The sequence below is a fragment of the Panthera pardus genome, unplaced genomic scaffold, assembly GCF_024362965.1.
Source record: "Panthera pardus isolate Hobbes unplaced genomic scaffold, ASM2436296v1 HiC_scaffold_27, whole genome shotgun sequence".
In the NCBI taxonomy this organism is placed as follows: Eukaryota; Metazoa; Chordata; class Mammalia; order Carnivora; family Felidae; genus Panthera; species Panthera pardus.
The window spans coordinates 47388079-47399123 of NW_026526843.1; the positions used below are offsets into that span (position 1 = coordinate 47388079).

At 37.5% G+C, this 11045-nt stretch overlaps 1 pseudogene; it reads right to left on the bottom strand.

Annotated features, from left to right (window-relative positions):
- Positions 1-1215: 1215 nt before the first annotated feature.
- LOC128774025 (U2 spliceosomal RNA) lies at positions 1216-1321 on the bottom strand (annotated as a pseudogene).
- Between the last annotated feature and the right edge of the window lie 9724 nt (positions 1322-11045).

Sequence of the window (11045 nt, forward strand, 5' to 3'; positions counted from 1 at the left end):
AATACTGGAAATATTGCTTATTTCCACTCTGAAAGTATCTCCCACCATATTGAAAAACAGTAAACAAATATACATGCTTTATTTGATTTAACAGGATAGACAGATGGATCTTAAGATGTACATACACTATATTGAAGCACTGAAGTTCCTTGTACATGCTGTTGTTTAGAGGCTGTGTTGAAATTATTGTAGATCCAACAAGGTTTTAAACATTTCAGTTGTGTCTAAATGTAATTTTTTAAAATGTTTATTTATTTATTTTGAGGGTGGGGAGGAGCAGAAAGAGGTAGAGAGAGAATCCCAAGCAGGTTCTGTGCTGTCAGCGTGGAGCCTGATGGGGGGCTTGGTACCACGGTGTGAGATCATGACTTGAGAGGAAATCAAGACTTGAACACTTAACCAAATGAACCCTCCAGGCACCCTTAAATTTATTTTTTTAATTTTGTATATATTTTTTAAAAGTTTATTTATTTTTGAGAGAGACAGAGACAGAATGCAAGTGGGTTGGGGCAGAGAGAGAGGGACACAGAATCTGAAGCAGGCTCCAGGTTCTGAGCTGTCATCACAGAGCCTGACATGGGGCTCAAACCCACGAGCTGCAAGATCATGACCTGAGCCAAAGTCAGACGCTAAACCGACCGAGCCACCCAGGCGCCCCTAAATTTAATTTTTTTAAGTAACCAATGATAAACTTTGTTTTTAATATAAAACTTTTCAAAACATAGTCTGAACTTTTGTGCATTCATAATGTGTGTTGTTGTTAAGGGATAGTTTGATTCAAAATATATAAATATATGTAAAATATTATCTTAAAGGGCAAAGAATTAATACTGAAAACAAGAAAGTTACCCTTTTTGGATGAAAGAATGTCACAGCAGCAAACACACTTATTTATAATTTTTTTCCTCCATTTTGTTTTTCACTGGTAGAGGAAAATTGTGGGAACTCATAATGATCGGGGATGCTAGAAAAACAACGTCATACCTTCTCTTTGATATGATGTGGAAGCAGTCTGGTCTCTTGTTAGAAAACCATATTTGCAAGATTTTTTTTTTTTAGACAGGCCCAAAAGGTTGTAATGATGCAATGGACATTTTTTTTTTTTAATCCTAAATCAAGAATTCTCATTCTCAATCCTGAGAGTAAAACAAAGAGAACATAGGTTAAAAATTAGCATATTTGTCTAGGATTACTAATAATGAAGTCTTACTTTAGATAGAATTTCATATTTATTTAAATTTTATCTTATATATGTGCTGTCATTTTAAACTGATAAGAACAGATACTACACTTGATCTTAGCCAAAAGGCCGAGAAGCGATGTGCTGTCATTTTAAAAATGTGATTTTTCAGTGCAAGTTAGTGGTTAAAATTACGTATTTAAAGAAGATGTTCATCATTTGCAAGAATATTAAGTTTAAAAATTATGCCATCAATTACATTCTTTCTCTATGAGAACCATGGCAATGGTAAGCATTGCTCTTTGGCCATGAGAGTACAGTTAACACATCCAATGAATTGGTGATAATTTATCTAAATTTCCAGCAAAGTACCTTATTGGTAACTGCCAGTTGAAATCTGGTTTAATAAATACAGTACTCAAGTATTTCCCCTCCCAAGAGCTGTAGTTAATAAGGATAAGTAATTTCCAAGCCATTTTTCTTCATAGGAGTTCTTTCTGCATATGAATCCAACTCATGAAAATACCTAATTCATTTCAAATTACCTGGACTACTCTCCTCTACGACTGTCATTCTTTCACGCGATTGTACTCTAAATATCATTCAATAATCTAGGAAAAGGTGAATAAAACCAGACAAAATTCTTGCCCTCTTTCTTGCCCTCTCTCTGTCTTTATATATATATGTACACACACACATACATATATAAATATACACATACATAAACATATACATAAACAAATGAGGGTTTATGGGGAGGGTTTTTTTTATAATTTTTAATAATTAATAAGAATAAAGATATGTAAAAATTATAAATTAGAATTCCTGCACAAAATGGTCAATTTTCTAGAAAAAAAAAAACATAACATAAAAACATAAGTTAAAGGTTTTCCAGAATAAAAAACACAAAACAAACCAATGACTATAAAAACAGTTTGGGAAAAGAAAAGTTTAGAGGAATTGCCTGAAAGATAACTCAGGTCCAAATGTTTTTATAGAAAAATTTTCTTAAACCTTTAAGAAACTGGAAATTCCTGCACTTTACAAATTTATATTACCAGAAAATAAACTCTTCAAGGACACAAAGTTCATTTTCACAACCAGCGTAACAGCATATGAAAGGGCAGGCCTACGCCGGCCAACTCCATCTTGTTCTGTGTCCTTCTCCTAGACCAGAATGCCTCCTCCCCTTGAGTAACGTCCCGCTCACCAGTTCAAACTTCCTGATCAAAACACGCCCAGCGACCTACGTAACAGGACTCCAACCCTTCCCCAGCCAATCGGCCAAGGCCAAGACCCTTCCCAGCCAATTGGCTGAGGCCACAGCCATTACCTCACCAACTGCCCCTAGGCCCCAATAAAACCTTTGTGCTTTTGAAACTCACTCTCTCCCAGGTATCTCACCGCTGCGTTGGTGCAGGTAGGGGACTGAGCTCGAGCTAGCTCCAATAAAGGCTCTTTTGCCTTTGCATCGGACTCGGCTCCCTAGTGGTCTTTGGGGATCACGAATTCTGGGCATAACACATAACTCTGATGTATAACTTTGGCAAAGATAACCTTTATTACAAACACACTACAGTCTAATCTCATTTATTAATATGTGTGTGTGTGTGTGTGTGCATGTTTGTGTTTGTATACACATATATGCATACTAAACAATGAAATAATACAGGTGAGTATTATCTAACTGTGGAGCTGTAGAAGGACATTCTAAGCATGACTTCTAAAGAAAACCTATAGGAGATAGGGAAGATGGCGTCTTAGGAGGATGCTGGGCTCACCGTGCATCCTGCTGATCACTTAGATTCCACCTACACCTGCCTAACTAACACAGAAAAGCACCAGAAGACTAGCAGAACGGAGTCTCTGGAGCCAAGCGCAGACAAGAGGCCCAGAGAAGAGGGTAGGAAGGGCAGAGAGGCGGTGCGAGCTGCATGGACTGGTGGGAGGGAGCCAGGGCAGAGGGGCAGCCTGCCGGCCAAGCAGAGCCCCCGAGTCTGGCTTGCAAAAGCTGAGTGGCCGGACAGAGTGTGTTACGACAGCAAGCTCGACTTAGCATCTGGGGGGTCATAAATTAACAGCTCTGCTCGGAAAGCAGGAAGGCTGGAAGACAATGGGAGGGAGAGTGGCTGAGCCGCCGGATGACAGAGCTCAGTTTGGCGGGGAACAAAGGTGCTCCCCAGCGCCATTTCCCTCGCCCATTCCCCAGCCAAAATCCCAAAGGGAACGAGTCCCTGCCAGGGAACTTGCTTGCTCCTCGCAAACACCCAACACTGTGCTTCTGTGGAGCCACCCCTCCGGCAGTGGATCTGACTCCCTCCCGCTGCCACAGGGCCCCTCCTGAAATGGATCACCTAAGGAGAAACGAGCTGAGCCTGCCACTCCTGCCCCCGGGCACCTTGCCTACCCACCCCAGCTAATAGGCCAGATCCCCAGCACCACAAGCCTGGAAGTGTGCAAGCAGCCCAGATGGGCCACACCAGCCCACAGTGAATCCCGCCCCTAGGACAGGGGAAGAGAAAGCACACACCAGTCTGACCTTGGCCCCAGTGGTGGGCTGGGGGCAGACATCAGGTCTGACTGCGAGTCCGCCCACCAACTACATTTATACACCACAGCACAGGGGAAGTGCCCTGCAGGTCCGCACCACTCCAGGGACTATCCAAAATGACCAAACGGAAGAATTCCCCTCAGAAGAATCTCCAGGAAAAAACAAAAGCTAATGAACTGATCAAAAAGGATTTAAATAATATAACAGAAAGTGAATTTAGAATAATAGTCATAAAATTAATCGCTGGGCTTGAAAACAGTAGAGAGGACAGCAGAGATTTTCTTGCTACAGAGATCAAAGGACTAAGGAACAGTCACGAGGAGCTGAAAAACGCTTTAAACGAAATGCAAAACAAAATGGAAACCACGACGGCTCGGATTGAAGAGGCAGAGGAGAGAATAGGTGAACTAGAAGATAAAGTTATGGAAAAAGAGGAAGCTGAGAGAAAGAGAGATAAAAAAATCCAGGAGTATGAGGGGAAAATTAGAGAACTAAGTGATACACTAAAAAGAAATAATATATGCATAATTGGTATCCCAGAGGAGGAAGAGAGAGGGAAAGATGCTGAAGGGGTACTTGAAGAAATTATAGCTGAGAACTTCCCTGAACTGGGGAAGGAAAAAGGCATTGAAATCCAAGAGGCACAGACAACTCCCTTCAGACGTAACTTGAATCGATCTTCTGCACAACATATCATAGTGAAACTGGCAAAATACAAGGATAAAGAGAAAATTCTGAAAGCAGCAAGGGATAAACGTGCCCTCACATATAAAGGGAGACCTGTAAGACTCGTGACTGATCTCTCTTTTGAAACTTGGCAGGCCAGAAAGGCTTGGCACGATATCTTCAGTGTGCTAAACAGAAAAAATATGCAGCCGAGAATCCTTTAAACAGCAAGTCTGTCATTTAGAATAGAAGGAGAGATAAAGGTCTTCCCAAAGAAACAAAAACTGAAGGAATTTGTCACCACTAAACCAGCCCTACAAGAGATCCTAAGGGGGATCCTGTGAGACAAAGTACCAGAGACATCACTACAAGCATAAAACATACAAACATCACAACGACTCTAAACCCGTATCTTTCTATAATAACACTGAATGTAAATGGATTAAATGCGCCAACCAAAAGACATAGGGTATCAGAATGGATAAAAAAACAAGACCCATCTATTTGCTGTCTACAAGAGACTCATTTTAGACCTGAGGACACTTTCAGATTGACAATGAGGGGATGGAGAACTATTTATCATGCTACTGGAAGCCAAAAGAGAGCTGGAGTAGCCATACTTAGATCAGACCAACTAGACTTTAAATTAAAGGCTGTAACAAGAGATGAAGAAGGGCATTATCTAATAATTACAGGGTCTATCCATCAGGAAGAGCTAACAATTATAAATGTCTATGCGCCGAATACGGGAGCCCCCAAATATATAAAACAATTACTCATAAACATAAGCAACCTTATTGATAAGAATGTGATAATTGCAGGGGACTTTAACACCCCACTTACAGAAATGGATAGATCATCTAGACACACGGTCAGTAAGGAAACAAGGACCCTGAATGATACAATGGATCAGATGTACTTGAAAGATATATTTAGAACTCTGCATCCCAAAGCAACAGAATATACTTTCTTCTCGAGTGCACATGGAACATTCTCCAAGATAGATCATATACTGGGTCACAAAACAGCCCTTCATAAGTTTACAAGAATTGAAATTATACCATGCATACTTTCAGACCACAATGCTATGAAGCTTGAAATCAACCACGAGAAAAAGTCCGGAAAACCTCCAAAAGCATGGAGGTTAAGGAACACCCTACTAACGAATGAGTGGGTCAACCAGGCAATTAGAGAAGAAATTAAAAAATATATGGAAACAAACGAAAATGAAAATACAACAATCCAAACGCTTTGGGATGCAGCGAAGGCAGTCCTGAGAGGAAAATACATTGCAATCCAGGCCTATCTCAAGAAACAAGAAAAATCCCAAATACAAAATCTAACAGCACACCTAAAGGAAATAGAAACAGAACAGCAAAGGCAGTCTAAGCCCAGCAGAAGAAGAGAAATCATAAAGATCAGAGCAGCAATAAACAATATAGAATCTAAAAAAACTGTAGAGCAGATCAACGAAACCAAGAGTTGGGTTTTTGGAAAAAATAAACAAAATTGACAAACCTCTAGCCAGGCTTCTCAAAAAGAAAAGGGAGATGACCCAAATAGATAAAATCATGAATGAAAATGGAATTATTACAACCAATCCCTCAGAGATACAAACAATTATCAGGGAATACTATGAAAAATTATATGCCAGCAAATTGGACAACCTGGAAGAAATGGACAAATTCCTAAACACCCACACTCTTCCAAAACTCAATCAGGAGGAAATAGAAAGCTTGAACAGACCCATAACCAGCGAAGAAATTGAATCGGTTATCAAAAATGTCCCAACAAATAAGAGTCCAGGACCAGATGGCTTCCCAGGGGAGTTCTATCAGACGTTTAAAGCAGAGATCATACCTATCCTTCTCAAGCTATTCCAAGAAATAGAAAGGGAAGGAAAACTTCCAGACTCATTCTAATAAGCCAGTATTACTTTGATTCCTAAACCACACAGAGACCCAGTAAAAAAAAGAGAACTACAGGCCAATATCCTTGATGAATATGGATGCAAAAATTCTCAATAAGATACTAGCAAATCGAATTCAACAGCATATAAAAAGATTTATTCACCATGATCAAGTGGGATTCATTCCTGGGATGCAGGGCTGGTTCAACATTTGCAAATCAATCAACGTGATACATCACATTAATAAAAGAAAAGAGAAGAACCATATGATCCTGTCAATCGATGCAGAAAAGGCCTTTGACAAAATTCAACACCCTTTCTTAATAAAAACCCTTGAGAAAGTCGGGATAGAAGGAACATACTTAAAGATCATAAAAGCCTTTTATGAAAAGCCCACAGCTAACATCATCTTCAATGGGGAAAAACTGAGAGCTTTTTCCCTGAGATCAGGAACACTACAGGGATGCCCACTCTCTCCGCTGTTGTTTAACATAGTGCTGGAAGTTCTAGCATCAGCAATCAGACAACAAAAGGAAATCAAAGGCATCAAAATTGGCAAAGATGAAGTCAAGCTTTCGCTTTTTGCAGATGACATGATACTATACATGGAAAATCCGATAGACTCCACCAAATGCCCATTGATAAAGGTGAAGAGTGAGATTTTACTGTATTTGCAAAGCAAGCATGTTAGCATGCTACAGTTTCATGGATGTTGGTAGAAGATATGAGACTTCTGGGATAGAATTAGAAGACAGTTTAATATTCAGAACATTAACAGTAGCCAGAATATCAGCATTTTTTGGCCAATATCCCAAGCCCCAGGTTTCACAGAGTGACACAAAAGAGGGCCTGATTATACCATTACACACAGTGGGTTCTATTACAGCACAGAAACCTTGAGCTTAAGGAAACTGAACCTTTTATACTGGGCAATAATCACGCCTGTCTTTTGCTCTAGAGTAAGATACTATCTATATATTTTAGGTTGTAAGAAAACCTTTTTTTTGCTTTGGAGGGAGATATTATTTATGTTTTCTACTATATATCAACATCCTTGGAGAGATAATCCCGGATAAATGACAGTGTCTCACTCTCAAGATGTGCAGTAATGCAAGAGAGCCAAAGACTGGATAATTGTATCCCAGAAAGGTTATTTGGCCGGAGTGCATGTGCATTGTAAATATTTCCCAAACTGCCTTATTTAAAGTTTATTCCAATTTTCACTCCTACCAATGATTCAAAAGGGTTCTTATTTATCCATACTCTCAGCTACACTAGATTTTGTCAGTCTTTTAAATTTTAGCTATTATGATTGAGGAAAATGACACTTTATATTCTAAAATATTTAATATCTTACTAGTGAGATTAAATGTATTTTGATGATTATACTTACTATTTGTATTTTTTCTTTGCAAATTTCCCTTTCATGTTCTTTGTGCAGTTTTTTTCTATTGATGTTTTTTCTTTTTTTCTTGTGGATTTAGGGTAGCCTTAGTATATTAAAACATGAACACCTTATACATCATGTATTGCAAATACATACTATACATACCCTTCTTCTATCTCTTAACTTTATTTTCTTAGATGCAAGAAATTTGAAGCATAGATTTGTACTCATTAAAACTTTTGACAGTCTTCAGAAATTATGACTTTCTTCCCACAAATAGTTCTTCACTAAAAAAATGAGTTCAGTACCATTCTACAACATGAAATGCATGCAGTCTTCAGATAATATCTGCTAAATTCACTAATTTTCAGTACAAATACCTATACATCTTTGAATGTATCAGCAGTGCTTTTGCTTTTTTCCCTGAAGTTTCAAGTTCATCGTGGTCACATATCTTGTCAGACCAGTAAGAAAGTGCAATATTATGAACTTTGGGACTCCAAAACATTTAGCCCCTCAGAGCTCTTTTAATCCCAAAAAATCCATGCTCAGTGAATTTCTTTAACAGTTTCATGACCTAGCCATCAGACAACATCCAAGAAAGTTAAATATATTTTCCTCTTCAGCTTCTTCCAAATATCTTATAAACTTGACTATGGTTAGCAGCACAAAAGTAACGCAAATTCTGTCTCAATCACTTCTTTCACAGGAAGTTACATTACAAAGCACAGTCCTATCTGATAAATGATAGGATGGAAACTATGCACAGAATCCTTCTTTCTTTAATGTAAATAAAATGTTGAAATGTTTTCTTTTATTGTAAATGCCTAATCTATAGAAATCCAAGTTTTATATATTTGAAACAATGTTTTAAAATTATTGGCAGGTGGTATACCACGCATAATGGACATAATGGAAACTTTGTTATTTGTTAGTGATGTCAGGACTGATCTGTGATGAAAGGATGAATTATCCAATAAATAGAACTAGAAAAAATAGTTTTCCATACGGAAAAAATAAAATTAAATCCCTACCTCAAAATATATACAAAGCAACAACAACATCTCCAGGTGAATTAAGTGCTTTGATGTATAAAGAAAACTTTAGCACCATTATTTTTTAATTTTAAGTAGCCATCACCTTAATATGAGTGAAAAATTTATTTATTTATTTATTTATTTATTTACTTTTTTTTTTTTTGAGTGAAAAATTTATTAATCAAAATGTAAAACATAAAATAAAACATTAATCATTTTGGCTATATTAACAACTTATTTTCATTAAAATAAATAGAGTGAAATGTAAGCAAAAATACAACACATACACTGAGAGAAAGTATTTGCAACACATATAATTGTCAAAGGCTGGCACCAGAAATCCTATAAATTAATAGGGAAAGGACAAAAAACAAACAGAAAAACAGGTGAAAGGATATTAAGTCATTTCACAAAGGATAAGAAAAATGGATATGGCTGATAAATATATACAGAAAGGCTTTACTTCATTAATAATATAATAATATATGATAAAATATAATAATTATAATCTCAAAGAGATATCATATTATACTCATTTGAATGGAAAAAAATGTTGAGAAATTTTTCCAATACCAGAAGATATGACCCCACAGAATCTTGGTAATGTTGCTGGTGAGAGTATAAGTTGGTATGACCACTTTGGAAAACAGTTTGCCATTATCTTGTAAAATTGAATGTTCATATACACTATGACTCAGCAATAACACTTCTAGGTATATGACCCCCAGTATTTCTTATTTATGTATTTATTTATTTATTTATTTACTTACTTACTTATTTACATATTTTATAGACAGCATGAGCCAGGAAGAGGGGCAGTGGGGGAGAGAGAGAGAGAGAGAGAGAGAGAGAGAGAGAGAGAGAATCCCAAGCAGGCTCCATGCTCAGCGGGGACCCCAATAGGGGGCTAATCCCACAAACCTGGGATCATGATCTGAGCCAAAATCACTCAACCAACTGAGACACCCATGTGCCCCTACCCCCCCGATATTTCTTGTACAGTCACAGAATTATACATAACAACACTATTTGTAATAGAGAGGACGGTAGTGTAAAAAGAAAGTAAAACAAAACAGTCACAATAAGAAAAACAAAAGACTAGAAACAATTAAAAACCTATTATCAGGAGAATAGATACATTTTCAGTGCAAAAAAGCAAGACCCAGAAGATTGCACAGAATGATGCATTTTTATGAAATGCAAATACAACTAAAATTTTTTGTTGTTGTTGTTGTTTTTTGGTTTTTTTTTTATCTCCAATATTTGTTCTTTATTCACTCATTGAAAATGCATTTATTAGGCACTGGGCATGCATAATACATAGATTACATAGAGATTTCTCTGTGGTAGGTAGAAGAGTTAAAAAATTACTGTCCTTATTTAAATGGATCCCTCTTAAAGTATTAGATTTAAATGTTACTCAGTGTAGTGGTATTATTAATGTTTGTGATAAAGTTTCATATTGATGTTATTTAACTGAGAGAATTTCTCTGATCAGTGGTATCTGGTTTCATTTTTTTTTTTTTTTGCTACAGATTAGTTTTTATTTTTTATTTTTTTATTTTTTTTATTTTTATTTTTATTTTTTTGTAATATATGAAATTTATTGTCAATTGGTTTCCATACAACACCCAGTGCTCATCCCAAAAGGTGCCCTCCTCAATACCCATCACCCACCCTCCCCTCCCTCCCACCCCCATCAACCCTCAGTTTGTTCTCAGTTTTTAACAGTCTCTTAGGCTTTGGCTCTCTCCCACTCTAAACTCTTTTTTTTTTTTTTTTCCTTCCCCTCCCCCACGGGTTTCTGTTACGTTTCTCAGGATCCACATAAGAGTGAAACCATATGGTATCTGTCTTTCTCTGTATGGCTTATTTCACTTAGCATCACACTCTCCAGTTCCATCCACGTTGCTACAAAAGGCCATATTTCATTCTTTCTCATTGCCACGTAGTATTCCATTGTGTATATAAACCACAATTTCTTTATCCATTCATCAGTTGATGGACGTTTTTGCTCTTTCCATAATTTGGCTATTGTTGAGAGTGCTGCTATAAACATTGGGGTACAAGTGCCCCTATGCATCAGGACTCCTGTATCCCTTGGATAAATTCCTAGCAGTGCTATTGCTGGGTCATAGGGTAGGTCTATTTTTAATTTTCTGAGGAACCTCCACACTGCTTTCCAGAGCGGCTGCACCAATTTGCATTCCCACCAACAGTGCAAGAGGGTTCCCGTTTCTCCACATCCTCTCCAGCATCTAAAGTCTCTGATTTGTTCATTTTGGCCACTCTGACTGGCGTGAGGTGATATCTGA